The 18,799-nt window shown below is 37.1% G+C and overlaps 1 non-coding gene across 1 annotated transcript; it reads right to left on the reverse strand.

The window, feature by feature from the left end:
• Positions 1 to 10,329: 10,329 nt before the first annotated feature.
• Positions 10,330 to 10,436, reverse strand: LOC141683244 (small nucleolar RNA R71). Its single transcript, XR_012560203.1, has one exon. It is a non-coding gene; the product is annotated as a small nucleolar RNA R71 (small nucleolar RNA).
• Between the last annotated feature and the right edge of the window lie 8,363 nt (positions 10,437 to 18,799).

Below are 18,799 nucleotides of genomic sequence, written 5' to 3' on the forward strand. Positions count from 1 at the left end.
GGGATTCGTCACTTGAGTAGCCGAGGGAATCGTCCCTTGGGGCTGAGGTTCAGTTGCGCCTACCTGGGCTCCTCCTTGGGTGGCGACATAGGTTGAATGTGGAGGTACCTCCACGATTGACGAAATTGCTTGGGTTGTCCCCGCGGGTGTTCCTCCTTCAAGGGCGCTGCTTGTTCTCCGTGTTCTCGCCATGGTTGTTGTTATGCTTTCCCACAGACGGCGCCAAATGTTATGGATCAAAAACTAAAGTATAATAATTGCTGTATTTATTACTAGGGAACATGAGCTTCGAGGCTCGATTTGACTGCTCTTGTCTTTCGTGACTCAATCTGCCTTACAAGATGCCTACGTACCTTGCTGATTGCCAAGGATCAAGTCAAAAAATGTAGTTCTGATTTGAGGGTAGATCCCTTTATATAGATGTTGAGAGTCCTTGAATTGGACTAGGGATAGGAGACTTGGTGGACAAGTCTCTGAATTAGAATGGACTTTTGAGTCCTAGGAAGTAGGAAACTGATTCCTTATCCTATTAGGTCCCTTGGGGACTAATCTACAAGGATTTATATCCTCATTAGGACTTATCTTGACAGCTGTTTTATCCCTTATTAATTAATTATGAAATTAATCAATATTCAGGATTTTGGGCCCTCTCTAACTGGGCTTCGTCATTGGATCGTATGTGGTTTAATTAATTTTAACACCAATTATATTCCTGGGCTATTTTTTGGCCCCTAACAAGGGCTTGGGGCTCTTCTGATGGGCATAACCGCCAACCCAATATTAATATAATTAATGAGATATTAAGTATGCAATCAGGGTTTATTTTATTCCCTATCAATTACCAAAACAATTTTAAAATTCTCGGAATATTTATTAACTAGTAAAATAAATTTTTTGTGATATTTTTGAATTTAATATTGGACCCGCAATTAAATACAATCAGAAAATCATTTGGGAATAAATAATTGATGAAATATTATTCTCTAAATTTCATAAATTCTTATAAATACTTATTGAAATTATAAATTCGAAAATAATTTTATAGATAATATCAGTATTTATGAAAATAAACCTTCAATAAAATCTCTTTTAAAGCAGAAACAAAATAATACGACTCATCAATTAATAAGATAAATAATTCTCAAACACAACCGAGTCACACACAATTAATAGTACACAAAACAAATAGTTGTCAGAATCATAACATATTTTATTTAATATTTACATTTATAATAATACAAAAATATGGATCGTTATAGCTTTAATATTAAGCTAACACATAAGCAGCTAATCATCAAATGTCTACACGGGTAAATATATAATGTTTTGCACATTTAATAATATATTTTATCCACTAATTATGGACAATTACAAGTAACACAATTAAGGTCTTTAGTAAAATATAAATGACTTATTATTAACTATTAAATGCATGCTTGTTGTTGGTGGGACTGTGTAGCTGTATGAACAGTTACGTGATAACTCAACATGAGAACAACACTAGAACATGAGAGGTTAATAATACTACGTCTACACGAAAAATCAGAAGAAATGAAGATAATGCAAATACAAAGAATCAAAGGATTAGAAGAAAGCTTGAAGTCTGTTTATAGATCACTGAAAGAAGTTTATTAATATGATCATACCTCAGTGAAGAATAAAGGTTAAAGACTCTCAGGGTTTCAGAAATGATGAAGATTCAGTGTATAAGTTCTGCTAGAAGATTTCAGTGTATTGGCAATGATTGAATATAGACATTGTATGAAGTACGAGAAGAGGTGCGTGAGGTATACAACTAAAGTGCTCGAGGGATTGGGGAAGCTCAAAGTGTAATTGTTAAATTAAATAAATTTATTTAATGGACTTTAATATAATTTATTTAATAAACTTAAAATGATTTCTTTTATAAACGTTAAATAAGTTTATTTTATAAATCTAAATTAGTTTATTTATATAAGTTATATTTAAGTTTATTTTAGAAACTAATTTAGTTACAATTTAAACTTAAATAAAAAGAAAAAGTGTAAGATCCCGTAAGAGGGATATTTTAAGCTAGAATGGGGGGTTGAATAGCTTAATTACCAATTTAAAAAAATGTTGTGGTGTTTTAAAATAATTTATCCCTTTTTAAAACTTTACTGAGCGGTTATGCAGTTTATATGTGCGGAAAAATAAAGTGCAAGGAAAGAAAATACCACACGGCGATTTTATCCTGGTTCGTGATGGCGCAACCTCTAATAGATTCGCTCACCCCTACTCCACTCCCCGAGCTCCTCTCCCGGGCTCGGGATTTTCCCTTATAATAAACTCGCTCCTTTAGTTGGCGGAGAAGCCTTTACACCCTTACAAGTATTTATCTTGGTGCGTAACACAAGGGTGACCACCTCAAAATAAATGTAATACCTACACAACTTATCTTAGACAATAACTCCGCGCTATTTCTTCAAAGTTGTTGCAGAACCTTTGTGTGGACTTGGCTTCCTTAGCTTTTGTCGGTCTTGGATCTTAGTGATCCGGTCCTGGGTCTTTCCTCTTCTTCACGGTGCAAAGACTACTAAGTCCCCATTAGTACGTCTAGGACTTGGGTCTTAGAACGAGAATCACCTCATGTCACTTCACTTCACTACAAAACTAATAAGACAATCCACGAAACAAACCAAGTATAGAAAAGATGGTTTGAACTAGTATGTTACTGTACTAGCCCATAAATAGTATAATATTCAAATAAGAATATTAAAACTAAATAAGAATACTTGACTTAAGATAATAAATAGTAGTCTAAGTATTTTTATGATTTCTCCTTTATAGATTGAATGGATAGGTGGAGTAATATGAGAAGTCTTTTTATATTAAGTACTTATGGCTTATGACTTCTTTAGTATTCTTTTTCTTTTGATTATATATTTATAGATCGAAGAATACTTTAATTACAACGTCGGAGTTGTAATTTACCTTTAAGTATAGCAACTTAAGGTTTTAATGTATACTTGTACATTGACGATTATAAGGTCAAAGTATACTCTTTTAACTTCAAGCACGGTTTATAAGATTTATGAGTTTTAGCCAAGATCCAAATAAGTTAAGTGCAAGTAATTGGCTTAAGATTGTGCTTTCGAAGTTTGAACGAATAATTACGAGTATTTTATAGATATCGTAGTATAACCCCACGGAACACTGAAGATGTTAGAAGGGGCTTATACGATATGACTCGTAATTATTTATATACACGATATGTGTTAGCCAAGATCCAATTAAATAGTGTAAAATTAATTGGATAACTCGTGGATTTGATTCGTTCTTAATTTTAACGGATGATTACGAAGTGTTTATAGATCGAGTTATAATCCCCCCGAAACACTAAAGATGTTAGAAGGGATTAAAACTATGTTTTGTAATAATTTATGTGCACAAAATGTGTTAGTCAAGATCCAATTAAATGAAGTGCAAGTAATTGGCTAACTCGTGAACTTAATCCGTTTTGATATTTGACAAATTATGAAGTGTTTATAGATCGAGTTATAATCTCCCGGAACACTAAAGATGTTAGAAGGGATTTAACTTTACTTCGTAATATTTTATGTGCATGAATAATTGTTAGCCAAGATCCAATAATAAAAATAATTGTCTAACTCGTGAACTTGGGTCAAATATAATCTCCCTATTGGAGATGAAGTACTTTTGTTTATAGATCTTCTTCTTGAGATGATTTATGTGAAGATTAAGTACTTATTCGAATTCCGAGTTCGAATCTTAGTTCTCTTCAGAATTTTGTTTATAAGAGATCTTTTATTAGATTTTAAGATGAAGTAGAGAAATTAAGTACAAAGCTCAAGTGAAAAGAACTCAAATAAGAAGCTAAAAGTTACCACTTTTGAAGAACGGTCGGAAAAGTTCACCGGAAAAATTTGCCGGAGGTTCGACTGGATTTTGGCACTTTGGTCGAACTTGGGTAGCCCTTTGGGAGGCCGGGAAGTGGTAGTGGATGAGCTTACTTGGTGGGATAAAGCTTGGTTGGGTGAAGATAAACTTGGGTTTCAAAAACCTTGTATATATGTAAGTATATAGAAGAGAGAGAGAGAGAGAGAGAGAGAGAGAGAGAGAGAGAGAGAGAGAGAGAGAGAGAGAAGGTTTTTGAGAATAAGTGTGTGTATAGAATTTGAAAGAGATGAAGATAAGCACTTCTTAAAAAAATTCCCAACAACTTTATGGCTCTTTAGCTTAAAGAAAATGGGTTGGGGTTGGGGGTTTATTTATAGAAGAAGTTGGGTGGATTGAATGGTGGATATTTGAGGAAAATGGATGGTGGATGATGTATGTCACTTGGATTGATGACATGGAAAACAAAGTGTGTTTCTTTGAAACTTTCCATATGAGAAAAACAACTTTATGGGTTCAAAAACTCAGATAATATATTTGAATAATTATATATTTTCATTTTCTTTTAATCATTGTTTACTCACTTAATTAAAGATTAAACACCATTAATTATGACCACCTTAAAAACTCCTAAATAAATACCATAAAAATATGATAATTATTTAAATAATATAAAATGATGTTCTTCAAGTTTTGGTCAATTTTGGTCAATGGTAACTAGGTCAAACGTGGTCAACTGTGGGACCAACTGCCTCGATTTTTGTGCCCGGACAAAAGTTCTCTAAATATTACGAAATTTTTACCATACTTATAAAATACCATTTAAATGATCCATACCAAATTTCAAGTCATTCTAGCATTTGGAAGTATTTTATTTAAAATAAAATTGTTCTGTCACCCTTTTCTTTCGAGTAAAAATATTATTGGTCTTGAAATAAAGGAGATGAATCTTTTGACAGGAAGTATTTTATAAATACTTAAAATATATTTCCTAATATGTAAAATATATTTGGATGATAGGAAATGTGTTTGAGTACTTTTGAATAATTTTCTCTGATAAAGGCTGATTTTACGAAACGGGAGAAAATTACTGTAAGACAGAAATGAGTTGTAGAACTGGATATTAATATTCCAATCATGAATATTAATAAAATTTGAATAAAAACTCTTTTTGATTGATGTGAGAATATAATTTTGAGCGAAGATTTATATATTTTATATAGCAAGAGACCTCTAAAGAATATTTCTGATATATTCCTTATTCGAGCTTGTTGCCATATTCCTGTTGCAATACTGATCTAAGAATTGTCATATCTTGATGTTTCTTCTTTGATCATATGGCCTTAGAGATTTATTCCATAATAGATATAATTTTGATATTTTGCAAAACTGGAATATCTCTTTTATATGTTTAAGAGAAATGATTTTGCTAGTTTGACTTTTTGACTTTGATTTGGATCAATTAAATTCATGTCCTAATGCAGAGGATCTACGTGTTTTTAATTTAATGTTTAATAGTACAAATACCAAAATAAATAATATATTGAAGATATCCTTTCAATCTTCCCCTTTTTGGTATTTGTCAAACAAGCATAAAATTAACAGTGTGTGCTTCCCCTTGGTGTATGCATGAATTTTTGAAAAATATTTTGCATATAAGACATTTAATTACTTAGAGATTTAATCTCTTTCTTGAGATATCTTGTTAGATGTATCATAAAATAATATATTGAAGCATAAGATAGATCCTTATATAAAAAATATAGCAATATTTCTAAATTTTGAAAATGAGGGGTGGTCTAATTATCTTCCCCTTTTGTTTGGTATATGCCAAAAAGAGTATGTTATTGCATGCCAAAAAGAATATGTAGTTTATCATGGGAAAATATTATATAATGGTCAAGCAATGTAGATAAACATTTAATTTTAATTTTTTGTTTCCCCTTTTGTTTTACTATGCCTAGAAGTTTACATATTGAAATGGATTGATAATAGCATGAGGTTGATGAGAAATAGTTTGTATATAATTCATACAGATTTAGATTAGGCATGGCAATTTACTTCTGCACAGATCAAAAGAGATGTAATTGGAAGATATATCAAAAATACAGTGTGTTTATACTTTTCTAAAAAGAAATACTATCATAGTTGAGTTTGTAACTGTTGATCTCGTTTTAAGAAAACTATGATAGTTTATATGTAAAGACGGAATTTCTTTTTGAAATATATGTTTAAGTAGTATTAACTTAAACGTGTTTTATATTGCCTTGTTGCATGCACGTTTTTAAAGAGGGACTCTGTTCTTATTCATACATGAGCTGTGAAATGTATCTTGTAGAATATATCCCGGATCGATTAATTGTAAGAAAAATTCATATATCTGACAAGTTATATCGACTGTAGTTCTCACAATTCAATCCTAATACAAAGCAAAGCATTTAGCAATAAGTACATGTCAAAGGACCTAATACATTCTAAGCCGGTGCTTTTTATCAGATATCAACAAAAGATAACGAGTTACAAGAGTTTGCACTAATACATATTAATGGCAACTTAACCATTTGAAGTCCCTGTACTAGTTCAACTACAAATCACAGACTTTATAAAAATATGTTTACATATCAGAAATTCTAATACATTCTATACGAGATTTCCTAAACTGCAGTGACATTATCTAAAGTATACAAACTTTTAAGCACGCTTGACGTAAGTAGGTAACCAAATAGATTTGAGAAATTTTACCTGTTTTACCTTAGTGCAGAGCAACCAAAAATGGATTCCTTGGGGTTGGTGTGATGAAAAGGAAAAAAAATGAAATTTCATACCTTTCTTACCTGAGATCTCATATCTGCAAGGCTTTGCTGATTGTCTTGGGCTGGAAGGCTTGAGAGTTGATTATTCAGACTGTTATTTAGAATTCCTTGAGTGTTGTTTGACTTCCATGTCATGCCGTAGAAGTGGATTATTGTTTTGCTTCATGCATGTAGAAGGTTAGATAATACAGAAATACTAGTTTTCCACAGTTCTAAAATTTATTGTAGGAACTCTTAGGAACTAAGATAGACATTAAGTAGTTGGATAGCTGCATTTAGTTATTAGACTCAGTAGTTTACATCAACAAGTCAGATTTCCAGGAGTTGCCTTTTTATCTTAATTCTACATAATACAGAAATGAACATACTTAAAGAGGTAATAACAGTTAATTGCAATGAGTTCCATATCATATAATAAGTAGCTAAAGACAAGTTTCAGCTTGTTCCTGCATAGATTGGTTAGTGAATTTAAGAGTAAACTTGCATTACAATTATGATAGTGTATGCAACCCCAAAAGTAACAGAATGCAGATTATATTACATGGAACAAAAGTGGTCATATCAATCAGTGTGGTTCACTGATTAAAAAGAACAAAGTTCTACACCTGTGTTAAAAGATTACAAAGCATAAGGAGTGCATACACTCCATCAAATCTAATCAAAGTTAAACAATAATTCAAGATTACAAACCAACAAACAATACAAAGTCTTTTAATTTACAAATACATCAGAAAATAGTAAAAGAGGTACATAACAGCAAGTACCATCACAACAACACAGATCAGACCCCATCAAACAGCAGAATCAGGCAAACTTAACCAATCACATTTCCATCAGCATCATAGATATGAACTAAATCAGGCAAGTTATCAATCATTTGATCTCTAGCACCCATATTAAACTCTTCTAACTCATGAATCATAGCAGTGTTATCATGCATAGGGACTTAAAAGGAATTAACAACATCTTGATCAGTCATGCAAGGAGTTCCTAAAGTAGATGCAGCCAAATGCTCTAAATATGCAATCCTATATTTGCAAGAGGCAGTGAGACTCTCTAATTCTCCTACTTTTTCTTTAATCTCATTGTTTACTTCCTTAACCCTCTTAAGTTCAAGTTTTAACTCATGAAACATGGTTTTGATGGACTCAAATTTAGACAGAAAAATGTATTCCTCTCTTATAAATTGAGGAATAACCGCGGGAGTTGCCTCTTGAGGCTCACAGTGCATTAGGGGCACTTGTGGCCTAATGTGTTCATTAGTGATTTGAGAATCAGCAAGATTAGAAAATGCTTCAGGCATGTTAATATTGCAAAGTGCAAAGAATGATGAGATTAGCATACCATAAGGCATATAATCTACAAGATGTGCATTGATCATGTTTAGAAGAATAACATAAGAGATACTGAAATTGATTTTGTTAGTGCAGAGAAGATACATGATTTTCATATCAAAGAAATCAAAGTACTTACTTTGATTTGGTTTTGGCATAACATTTTCCCTTATAATTAGAGCAAGATGCTGAAAGGTGCCAGTAAAGTGTTTGAAATGAATGCCACAGTTAGCATCACAAAGACCATTGATAAGTGGCATTTTATACTACTTAGAACGTCTTAAAATGGCTTAAATTGGTGTCTTGAAATCAAGTATTTTGTGTATTTGATGTGTTTTTCTAGTGTTTATGCATTTCAGGGTATTAGTTGCATTTCGGGGGAGGAATCATCAAGAATAAGCCTTGGCATGTGTTCACCATTGTGAGAGGAAAGAAACGGGCAGATTACGGCGAAGAAATGGAGCAAAATCAGATTTCCCGCTCAGCTATGCTGAGCGGCCGCGCAGGGTCGGGGAAAAAAATATATTATTTCAGGACTTCTACTTTTGTTTGGTTTCCACTTCTATGTAATCTGAGTTTTATGGGACTATTATATAAGTAGATTTGAGACGTTTTCACAAGTGTGGATTGAAGAAGATTGTGTTTTTACGCAAGGAGCGAAGGAGATAAGGAAGAAGACCGATTTAGCACACCGCAACGAAGAGGAAGCATATTTTCTTGTGATTCTTGTTTCGTTGTAACGTTGGATGCTAGTTTTCTTACTTTGAACTTATTTACTCTTGTGACGTACTCTATTTTAATATAATTAGTTTAGTTATTATTTTCTTGTGTTTGTTTATCATGATTTCATATGAACCCATGATTACGATAAGTGCTATTATGGGCTAATCGTGTTCATGGGGTTGCAACGGATTTATTATAGAATTCTTTAGTTAATTATTTAATACTTTAGTGTGTGATGATTGTATGATATCTAGTATTGGTTGTGCGTATTCGTCTTATGTGCGTCGCGAATATATAAGATAGGGTGTTAATCTCTTATGAAGCGACGGTGGATCTTGAGATTTAGAACTTGCCATGCTAGCATAGGTTCATGTATGTTGTGCATGATTAGTGGGTAACTCTAACAGTTTTATTTGCCCTATGTAATCAAAAGGAATAACTTGTGCTTAAATCGTTGTGTTGTCAATTTCTGTAGACATATAGGAACTCAACATAATTGATGACTATTCAACTTCTATCTTAATTGTGGATGCTTGGTAGAATGGTATTAGTACAATGAAAGTTGGCTTTTATCAGTTTCGTGTTATTCGATTAATATCATCACTGTCACATGCTAAAGGTAATAACAATGGCTATTGAAGGAAGTAATAATGAAGTTGTGATCTCATGAGTGTTTTATTATTGATAATTTGAAGTGTTAAGTAAGTGATTAATTAAGTAGTTAATTATAGTTAATATTTAATCAACAATCTTAAGTGTTAGTGTCTTAACATTGAGAAGTAATCATACATTGGTGAGTGAGTTTAATTAGACAATAATTTAGTCTGAGTCTCTGTGGGAACGAACTAGAAAGTATTCTATATTACTTGCGAACGCGTATACTTGCGTGAATATTAGTGCGTGATTTCGCCCTAACAAGTTTTTGGCGCCGCTGCCGGGGACTCGGCGTATTTGTTTAGTTTATGTACTTACCATCATTGGTCATTAGGACTCAGTGATTAGGACGTAGTAGTTACTTATTGTTTCCGGTTGTGTTTCAGGTACTTTAGCAAGCGTTTATGCAAACTCGTTCTCGTGCTCGCAAGAGGACTTTAGATACAGCTGAGGAGACAGACGAAGTTCTTGATATTATGGAGAAGTTAGATTTTGAGGATTCGGATTCAGGAACTGAGCGGAAAGAACCAGTAAACATGGGAGATCGTATTGTTCAAGCTAATCCAGCTCTTATGGATTTTTCTCGGCCTAAAATTGATGACATTCAGTCAAGCATCCTTCATCCGGCTATTCAAGCTAACACCTTTGAAATCAAGCCGGGCACTATTCAGATGGTGCAGAATTCTGTTTCTTTTGGAGGAGCGGCAACTGAAGACCCCAACATGCACATAAGGAATTTTGTCGAGATCTGCAGCACTTTTAAGTATAATGGCGTGACTGATGAGGCTATCAAGTTGAGGCTTTTCCCATTCTCACTGAGGGACAAGGCTAAAGACTGGTTACATTCTGAACCAGCTGGGTCCATCACTATGTGGCAAGATCTTGCGCAAAAGTTTCTGGTGAAGTTTTATCCGATGGCAAAGACTGCTGCTATGAGGAGTGCTCTTACTCAGTTTGCGCAGCAACCTACTGAATCTATGTGCGAGGCTTGGGAACGCTACAAGGAAATAATGAGAAAATGTCCACATCATGGAATGCCGGATTGGATGGTGATCACTAATTTCTATAATGGTTTGGGGGCCCAATCTCGGCCCATGCTCGATGTAGCAGCTGGAGGCGCCTTATGGGCTAAAAGCTATACTGAGGCGTATAATCTTATAGAGATGATGGCTGCAAATGAGCATCAAATCCAACTCAGAGGATGACGTCAGGCAAGGTAGCAGGTATTCTGGAAGTTGATGCAGCCACCGCTATTGCAGCCCAGCTCCAAGCGCTATCAATGAAGGTTGATTCTTTGGCTACATATGGAGTTAATCAAATAGCTATGGTTTGTGAGCTTTGTGCAGGTTCTCATGCTACGGATCAGTGTTCTCTGGTCAACAAATCTGTTCAGTATGTGAATAATTATCAGCGACAACAGCAGCCTGTGCCAGCGGCCTATCATCCTAACAACAGAAATCATCCAAATTTCAGCTGGGGGAATAATCAGAATGCTATTCAGCCACCATATCAGCAAGGAGTGAGTAAACAGTTTAACCCACCTGGATTTCAGCAACCACAGCAGTATGCTACAAGGCAATCATATCCTCAACAGGGAAGTACGGCTGCACCTACTAGTGCTGATTTTGAGGAACTTAAGCTATTATGCAAGAGTCAGGCGGTTTCTATCAAGACCTTGGAAAATCAAATCGGTCAATTAGCCAATACAGTGCTCAATCGTCAACCTGGCACTCTTCCCAGTGACACGGAAGTACCAGGCAGGAAGGAAGCTAAAGAGCAAGTCAAGGCTATTACCTTAAGGTCTGGAAAAGTTGCTGATGCTGATAAGGCAAAATAAGGAGAAGCTGAAATTAGTGATGAAGAATCTAAGCAAAAGGAGAAAGCGGCGGAACCAAGGAAGACTACTGTTGAACACACTCTGCCTGAGGCTAATACAGGGGAGAAACAGCTCTATCCTCCACCACCTTTTCCTAAAAGATTGCAGCAACAAAAGCTGGATAGACAGTTCGGGAAGTTTCTGGAGGTGTTCAAGAAACTTCACATCAATATACCTTTCGCTGAGGCTTTGGAGCAAATGCCTAGTTATGCGAAGTTTATGAAGACTATTCTTTCAAGGAAGGTGAAACTGGATGACCTTGAAACCGTTGCTCTCACGGAAGAATGCAGCGCTGTTCTGCAGCAAAAGTTACCACCAAAACTGAAAGATTTAGGAAGCTTCACCGTTCCTTGCATCATTGGCAATCTGACTTTTGACAAGTGCCTTTGTGATTTGGGAGCAAGCATTAATCTGATGCCGTTGTCGATCTTTAAAAAGTTGGATCTGCCTGATCCAAAACCCACATACATGTCTCTACAATTGGCTGATCGTTCCATTACTTACCCAAGGGGCATAGTGGAGGATGTGCTCGTCAAGGTGGATAAGCTCTTCTTTCCTGCAGATTTTGTTATTCTGGATTTTGAGGAAGATAAGAAGATTCCCATAATCTTGGGAAGACCTTTCTTGGCTACTAGTCGTACCTTGATAGATGTGCAAAAAGGTGAACTTACTATGCGGGTACAAGAGCAGGATGTGACCTTCAACGTATTCAAGGCAATGAAATTCCCTACAGAAGATGAGGAGTGCTTAAAAGTAGATGTGATTGATTCTGCGATTACTTCGGAACTCGATCGCATATTAATGTCTGATGCATTGGAAAAGGCCTTAGTGGGGGATTTTGACAGCGATGATGAAGATGGCAACGAGCAATTACAATATCTGAACGCTTCTCCCTGGAAGCAAAAGCTGGACATGCCGTTTGAATCTCTTGGTACTTCTGACCTTAAGAATGCTGAAGGAAAGCTCAAACCATCAATAGAGGAAGCACCTACCTTGGAGCTCAAGCCATTACCTGAACACTTGAGGTATGCTTTTTTAGGTGATTCATCTACATTACCTGTTATTATTTCATCTGACCTTTCAGGTAGTGAGGAAGACAAGCTCTTAAGGATTTTGAGAGAATTCAAATCGGCTATTGGATGGACCATAGCAAACATCAAGGGGATAAGTCCTTCATATTGTATGCATAAAATTCTGCTAGAGGAAGGTAGTAAGCCAACTGTGGAACAGCAGCGAAGACTGAATCCCATCATGAAGGAGGTGGTGAAGAAAGAAATTCTGAAATGGCTGGATGCAGGCATCATTTATCCTATTTCTGACAGCTCGTGGGTGAGCCCCGTACAATGTGTACCTAAGAAAGGAGGTATCACTGTGGTTGCAAATGAAAAGAATGAGCTCATACATCTCTGAAAAGTGGCCGGGGCGCCACATAACCCAAACGAAACTCTGCGAAAAGCAAACGTGCCAAATGGACAAGTGAAGGTAGTCTTTTCCTGATCCTCTGGTGCAATACAAATCTAATTATACCCTGAATAACCATCCAGAAGACAAAAATACTCATGACCCGCCAACCTGTCAAGCATCTGATCAATAAATGGAAGAGGGAAGTGATCCTTCCTTGTGGCTTTGTTCAATTTTGCTTGAGAAAGATGTGCTTTTCAAATTTGATGATGAATGTTTGGCAGCATTCGAGACTCTCAAGAAGAGTTTGATCACTGCACCAGTTATTACAGCACCAGATTGGACAGAACCATTTGAGATGATGTGTGATGCCAGTGATTATGCGGTAGGTGCAGTTCTGGGACAGCACAAGAAAAATCTCTTCCATGTGGTCTACTATGCGAGTAAGACTTTAAATGGGGCCCAATTGAACTACACCACTATTGAGAAGGAGCTTTTGGCTATAGTCTTTGGTTTCGAGAAATTTCGATCTTATCTACTTGGTACGAAAGTAACAGTATTCACTGATCATGCGGCTATTCGCTATCTGGTTTCCAAGAAAGATTCGAAGCCGAGACTCATTGGTTGGGTGTTTTTACTTCAGGAATTTGAGTTAGAGATCAAGGATAGAAAAGGTACTGAGAATCAAGTAGCTGACCATCTCTCTAGGTTGGAGAATCCCGATTCTACTTCACAAGATAGGACATTAATCAATGAATCTTTTCCGGATGAGCAGTTGTTTGCAATTCAGGAGGAAGAACCATGGTTTGCAGATATTGTAAACTATCTCGTCAGCAATGTAATGCCTCCTAATTTGACATCCGCTCAAAAGAAGAAGTTTCTGCATGAGGTGAAGTGGTATATGTGGGATGAACCATATTTGTTTAGACAGGGAGCTGACCAGATCATCAGGAGATGTATCCCGTTCTGTGAGACGGAGGGGATATTACGAGACTGCCATTCCACGGTTTATGGTGGACACTATGGTGGTGAGAAGACGGCAGCTCGTATTCTGCAAGCAGATTTTTTTTGGCCTACTTTGTTCAAGGATGCTCATCAGTTTGTTTTAAGGTGTGATCGTTGCCAAAGAGTGGGAAATTTGACAAGGAAGGATGAGATGCCATTAAATGTGATGCTTGAAGTCGAGGTCTTTGATGTTTGGGGAATCGATTTCATGGGGCCTTTTATCTCGTCTTGCAATAATCAGTACATCTTGCTGGCATTCGATTATGTCTCAAAATGGGTCGAAGTTAAAGCTTTACCGACAAATGATGCAAAGGCAGTGCTAAATTTTCTTCATAAGCAAATTTTCACAAGGTTTAGAACACCTCGGGTAATCATAAGTGATGAAGGATCGTATTTCTGCAACCGTAAGTTCACTTCTATGATGCAGCATTATAATGTGAATCATCGAGTAGCTACTGCCTATCATCCGCAAACAAATGGTCAAGCGAAAGTGTCTAACAGAGAGATAAAGTGCATTCTAGAGAAGGTTGTTTGTCCGTCAAGGAAGGATTGGTCTTTAAAGCTCGATGAAGCTGTTTGGGCTTACAGAACAGCATACAAAACTCCACTTGGTATGTCCCCGTTTCAGTTGGTGTACGGTAAGGGATGTCATCTACCTGCGGAGCTTGAGCATAAGGCTTACTGGGCATTGAAAAAGTTGAACCTGGATTTAGATGCAGCTGGTAAGAAAAGAATGCTTCAACTTAATGAACTTGATGAATTTCAGCTTCAAGCGTACGAGAATAACAAAATGTATAAGGAAAAGGTGAAGAGGTGGCACGATAGGAAGCTACATCCTAAGTTATTTGTGCCGGGGCAACAAGTTCTCTTATTCAACTCCAGGGAAGTTGAAATCGAGGTGGTCTGGGCCTTTTATCGTCAAAACTGTGTTTCCACATGGAGCGGTGGAAATTTTTGAGAATGATCCGGACCAAGCATTCAAGGTTAACGGTTAACGTTTGAAGCACTACTATGGGGACATGGCAAACCGAGAAGTGGTTAGTGCCATTTTGTTGACTACTTGAGAAGGGTACGAAACGTCAAGCTAATGACGAAAAAGAAGCGCTGTGTGGGAGGCAACCCATAAATTGTTGTTATAGGAACCCTTAGAAGTTAATAACCTATCCAAAAACACAAAAAAAAATCAGAAAACAGGGGCTGAAAAAAAATTTCCAGTGACCCCCTAAGCGCCCGCTCAGCTGAGCGACCGTGCAGCAAGCTGAGCACCCGCTCAGCTTCGCTGAGCGACCGCTCAGGGGTCGAGTACCAGAATTTTTTTTACAGTTCAGAGAAAAAAAAAAACAAAAACCCATCACAGTCCATAAACCCACGAATTCTTTTCCCATTACCCCATGATTTTATCCCTCAACCCCACTCCTAATCTAATTTAACCTACTCCACACCCTATATATACATACACCTATCCTACATATCTCCCACAAACTTCCTACACTTAAACTCTCTCCCAAGTACCAAAACTCAGTTCTTACACACTTTTATTCACGAATCAAATGGCACCCAAGAGAGCACGCACTATTGACAGCAGCAGCACAGTTCCTACTGCTGATTCATCGAGGGAACTGCTGCAAGGCCTCGGTTAACTGACAGAGCCGCGGAGGAGGAGTACACTAGGCTGTTGGGGAAGCCGATTCTGAAGGAGAGAGGGTTTTTACCATCAGGGAGGGATGGTGAGTTGCTGCCCATGATTGCAGAGAAGGGGTGGATAGCTTTTTGTGAGTCACCCGAGGCGGTACTGATGAGCGTTGTTCGCGAGTTCTACGCAAACGCGAAGGCCGAAAAGAATGGGTTTTCTGTGGTCCGAGGGCTGACAGTTGATTATCACCCTGCGGCGATTCGCCGTGTGATTGGCCAGCGAGAGAGGAAACCCGAGGAGGAGAACTGGAATGAAAAGACTGCTGAGGATTTTGACTTGGATTTGATTTGTGCGACTCTCTGTCGACCGGGCACAGTTTGGACCTTCAGGACCGGCACTAATGAGTATCGTCACTTTTCGGCGATCGCCATGAACAGGTATGCCCGTGCATGGAATGCATTTATTTGTGCTAATATTTTGCCTTCTTCGCATGCACGAGGTCACAGTTGAGAGAGCACAATTGTTGTGGGGAATTCTGAATGAGAAGTACTATGTGGACCTTGGTGAGTTTATCTACCAAGGAATTCTGAAGTTTTTGAGGGGAGCGAAGCATATGAACATCCCTTATGCATCCACGGTTACAAAGCTATGCCAAGCAGTGGGAGTGAACTGGCCGGCTCATGAGCAGTTGCAGTTGCCGGCAGCTCCGATTAATTCTGGGATGCTGAATGGGATGCAGGAGTGGACCGGTGGTGAGCCTGAGGAGCATGGGCTGGGTTATCATCTTCCAGGAGGGCGTCCAGCATGAGGTGCTACTATGGCTAGGCCAGGGCGTGATGAGGCTGGTTCTTCGAGAGCTCAGGACGGTGCTGGGATGGTTGATGCCCAGTATAGGAGGCTTACACGGTGGATGGATGCTATGTACGAGACGCAGAGCAGATTTGCTCAGGAGCTCACCCTTGCGTTAGGGACTGCTTTTCGGGGCCTTGGAGCTGATATCCAGTGGCCGGTGTTTGGTGAGGACTCTGCATACCCGCCTCCTGATACTCCACCCACTGAGGGTGATGATGATGATGACTCCGAGTAGGTATACCCTGTGTTCCTTTCTACTACCTTCACTGAGGACAGTGAAGATTTTAAGTTTGGGGGTAGTAGTTAAGGAATATTGTGTGTGTGTCATATAGCTGCATATTCATGATAGCTTAGTTCATAGCATAATTTATGCCATATAGCTTTTTTTTTGTTATGTATGTCATGTAGCTCATGCATTTACCATGATCCCTTTTGCAATAATTTATCGACTAAATTGTGATATTGATGCGAGTGTAGTGATAGCATTAAAGTGATATTAAGTCGTGTAGATTGATATGCATGCTAGAAACACTTGTAATTCCACTAAATTTTAGAGAATGCGTAAGGGCTAGATTGTTGTTATGATTTGGTTATTTTCGAGGTCAATCTATTTATTATGCTTAAAATTCGATAATAGGTTCTTAGTGATAAAGGCATGAAAAAGAAAAAAAAAATTGGAGGAAAAAAAAATTTGGAATTCGTTGCTAGTTGTGGCTAGGCGTCAAATGGCTAGTAGCCGGCTCGCATATGGTGCGAGTAGTCTAGGGTTGAGCAAGATGGAGCGAAACGCACTTGCTCAGAAGTTAGAAAAAAAAATATTTAGTTTATGCATAATTGATCAAGAGTGGGCTCTTTGGTATTCGAGTTATTAAGTTCTTAGGGGACTTTGTGCCTAGTGACCTAAGGCTTTTAGAGTCTGGGATCTGCTAACCTAACGCTCGTTACATGGATACCATTGTATAAGTCTTTTGTGGACCTCACTCACTGCACGGTCAATTAAGCATTTGTGTTGTGAATAAAAAGCACGATTCCGTAATAAGCTCCGGAATTCTTGTAGTGTTGAATATCACTTTGTGCCTAGAATTTTTATTCTCTGTATAATCATGTGATTGGCTTGAGGATAGTCAAGTCATAATAATTGGTCTAGTTCTGAAGCATATCTGTTAAGCATTTGCACACACCATATTTCTGGCTGTATGTCCGTTTGCATGAGTTTATTGATCTTTAGTTGTCTAACTGCATTTGTTAAGATGTCGCAATTTGGTTGGTTAATTGTAGAAAGGGGGATCGCTGTATTTACATATAGATTGCATTCATGCATGTTTTTATTTGTTTTTGAGTCTGTGACACTTGAGGACAAGCATCGATTTAAGTTTGGGGGTGTGATAAGTGGCATTTTATACCATTTAGAACGTCTTAAAATGGCTTAAATTGGTGTCTTGAAATCAAGTATTTTGTGTATTTGATGCGTTTTTCTAGTGTTTATGCATTTCAGGGTATTAGTTGCATTTCGGGGGAGGAATTATCAAGAATAAGCCTTGGCATGTGTTCGCCATTGTGAGAGGAAAGAAACGGGCAGATTACGGCGAAGAAACGGAGCAAAATCAGATTTTCCGCTCAGCTATGCTGAGCGGCGGCGCAGGGTCGGGGAAAAAAATATATTATTTCAGGACTTCTACTTCTGTTTGGTTTCCACTTCTATGTAATCTGAGTTTTATGGGACTATTATATAAGTAGATTTGAGACGTTTTCACAAGTGTGGATTGAAGAAGATTGTGTTTTTACGCAAGGAGTGAAGGAGATAAGGAAGAAGACCGATTTAGCACACCGCAACGAAGAGGAAGCATATTTTCTTGTGATTCTTGTTTCGTTGTAACGTTGGATGCTAGTTTTATTACTTTGAACTTATTTACTCTTGTGACGTACTCTATTTTAATATAATTAGTTTAGTTATTATTTTCTTGTATTTGTTTATCATGATTTCATATGAACCCATGATGACGATAAGTGCTATTATGGGCTAATCGTGATCATGGGGTTGTAACGGATTTATTATGGAATTCTTTAGTTAATTATTTAATACTTTAGTGTGTGATGATTGTATGATATCTAGTATTGGTTGTGCGTATTCGTCTTATGTGCGTCGCGAACATATAAGATAGGGTGTTAATCTCTTGTGAAGCGACGGTGGATCTTGAGATTTAGAACTTGCCATGCTAGCATAGGTTCATGTATGTTGTGCATGATTAGTGGGTAACTCTAACAGTTTTATTTGCCCTATGTAATCAAAAGGAATAACTTGTGCTTAAATCGTTGTGTTGTCAATTTCTGTAGACATATAGGAACTCAACATAATTGATGACTATTCAACTTCTATCTTAATTGTGGATGCTTGGTAGAATGGTATTAGTTCAATGAAAGTTGGCTTTTATCAGTTTCGTGTTATTCGATTAATATCATCATTGTCACATGCTAAAGGTAATAACAATGGCTATTTAAGGAAGTAATAATGAAGTTGTGATCTCATGAGTGTTTTATTATTGATAATTTGAAGTGTTAAGTAAGTGATTAATTAAGTAGTTAATTATAGTTAATATTTAATCAACAATCTTAAGTGTTAGTGTCTTAACAT

Source organism: Apium graveolens, chromosome 1 (genome assembly GCF_009905375.1).
Source record: "Apium graveolens cultivar Ventura chromosome 1, ASM990537v1, whole genome shotgun sequence".
NCBI lineage: Eukaryota > Viridiplantae > Streptophyta > Magnoliopsida > Apiales > Apiaceae > Apium > Apium graveolens.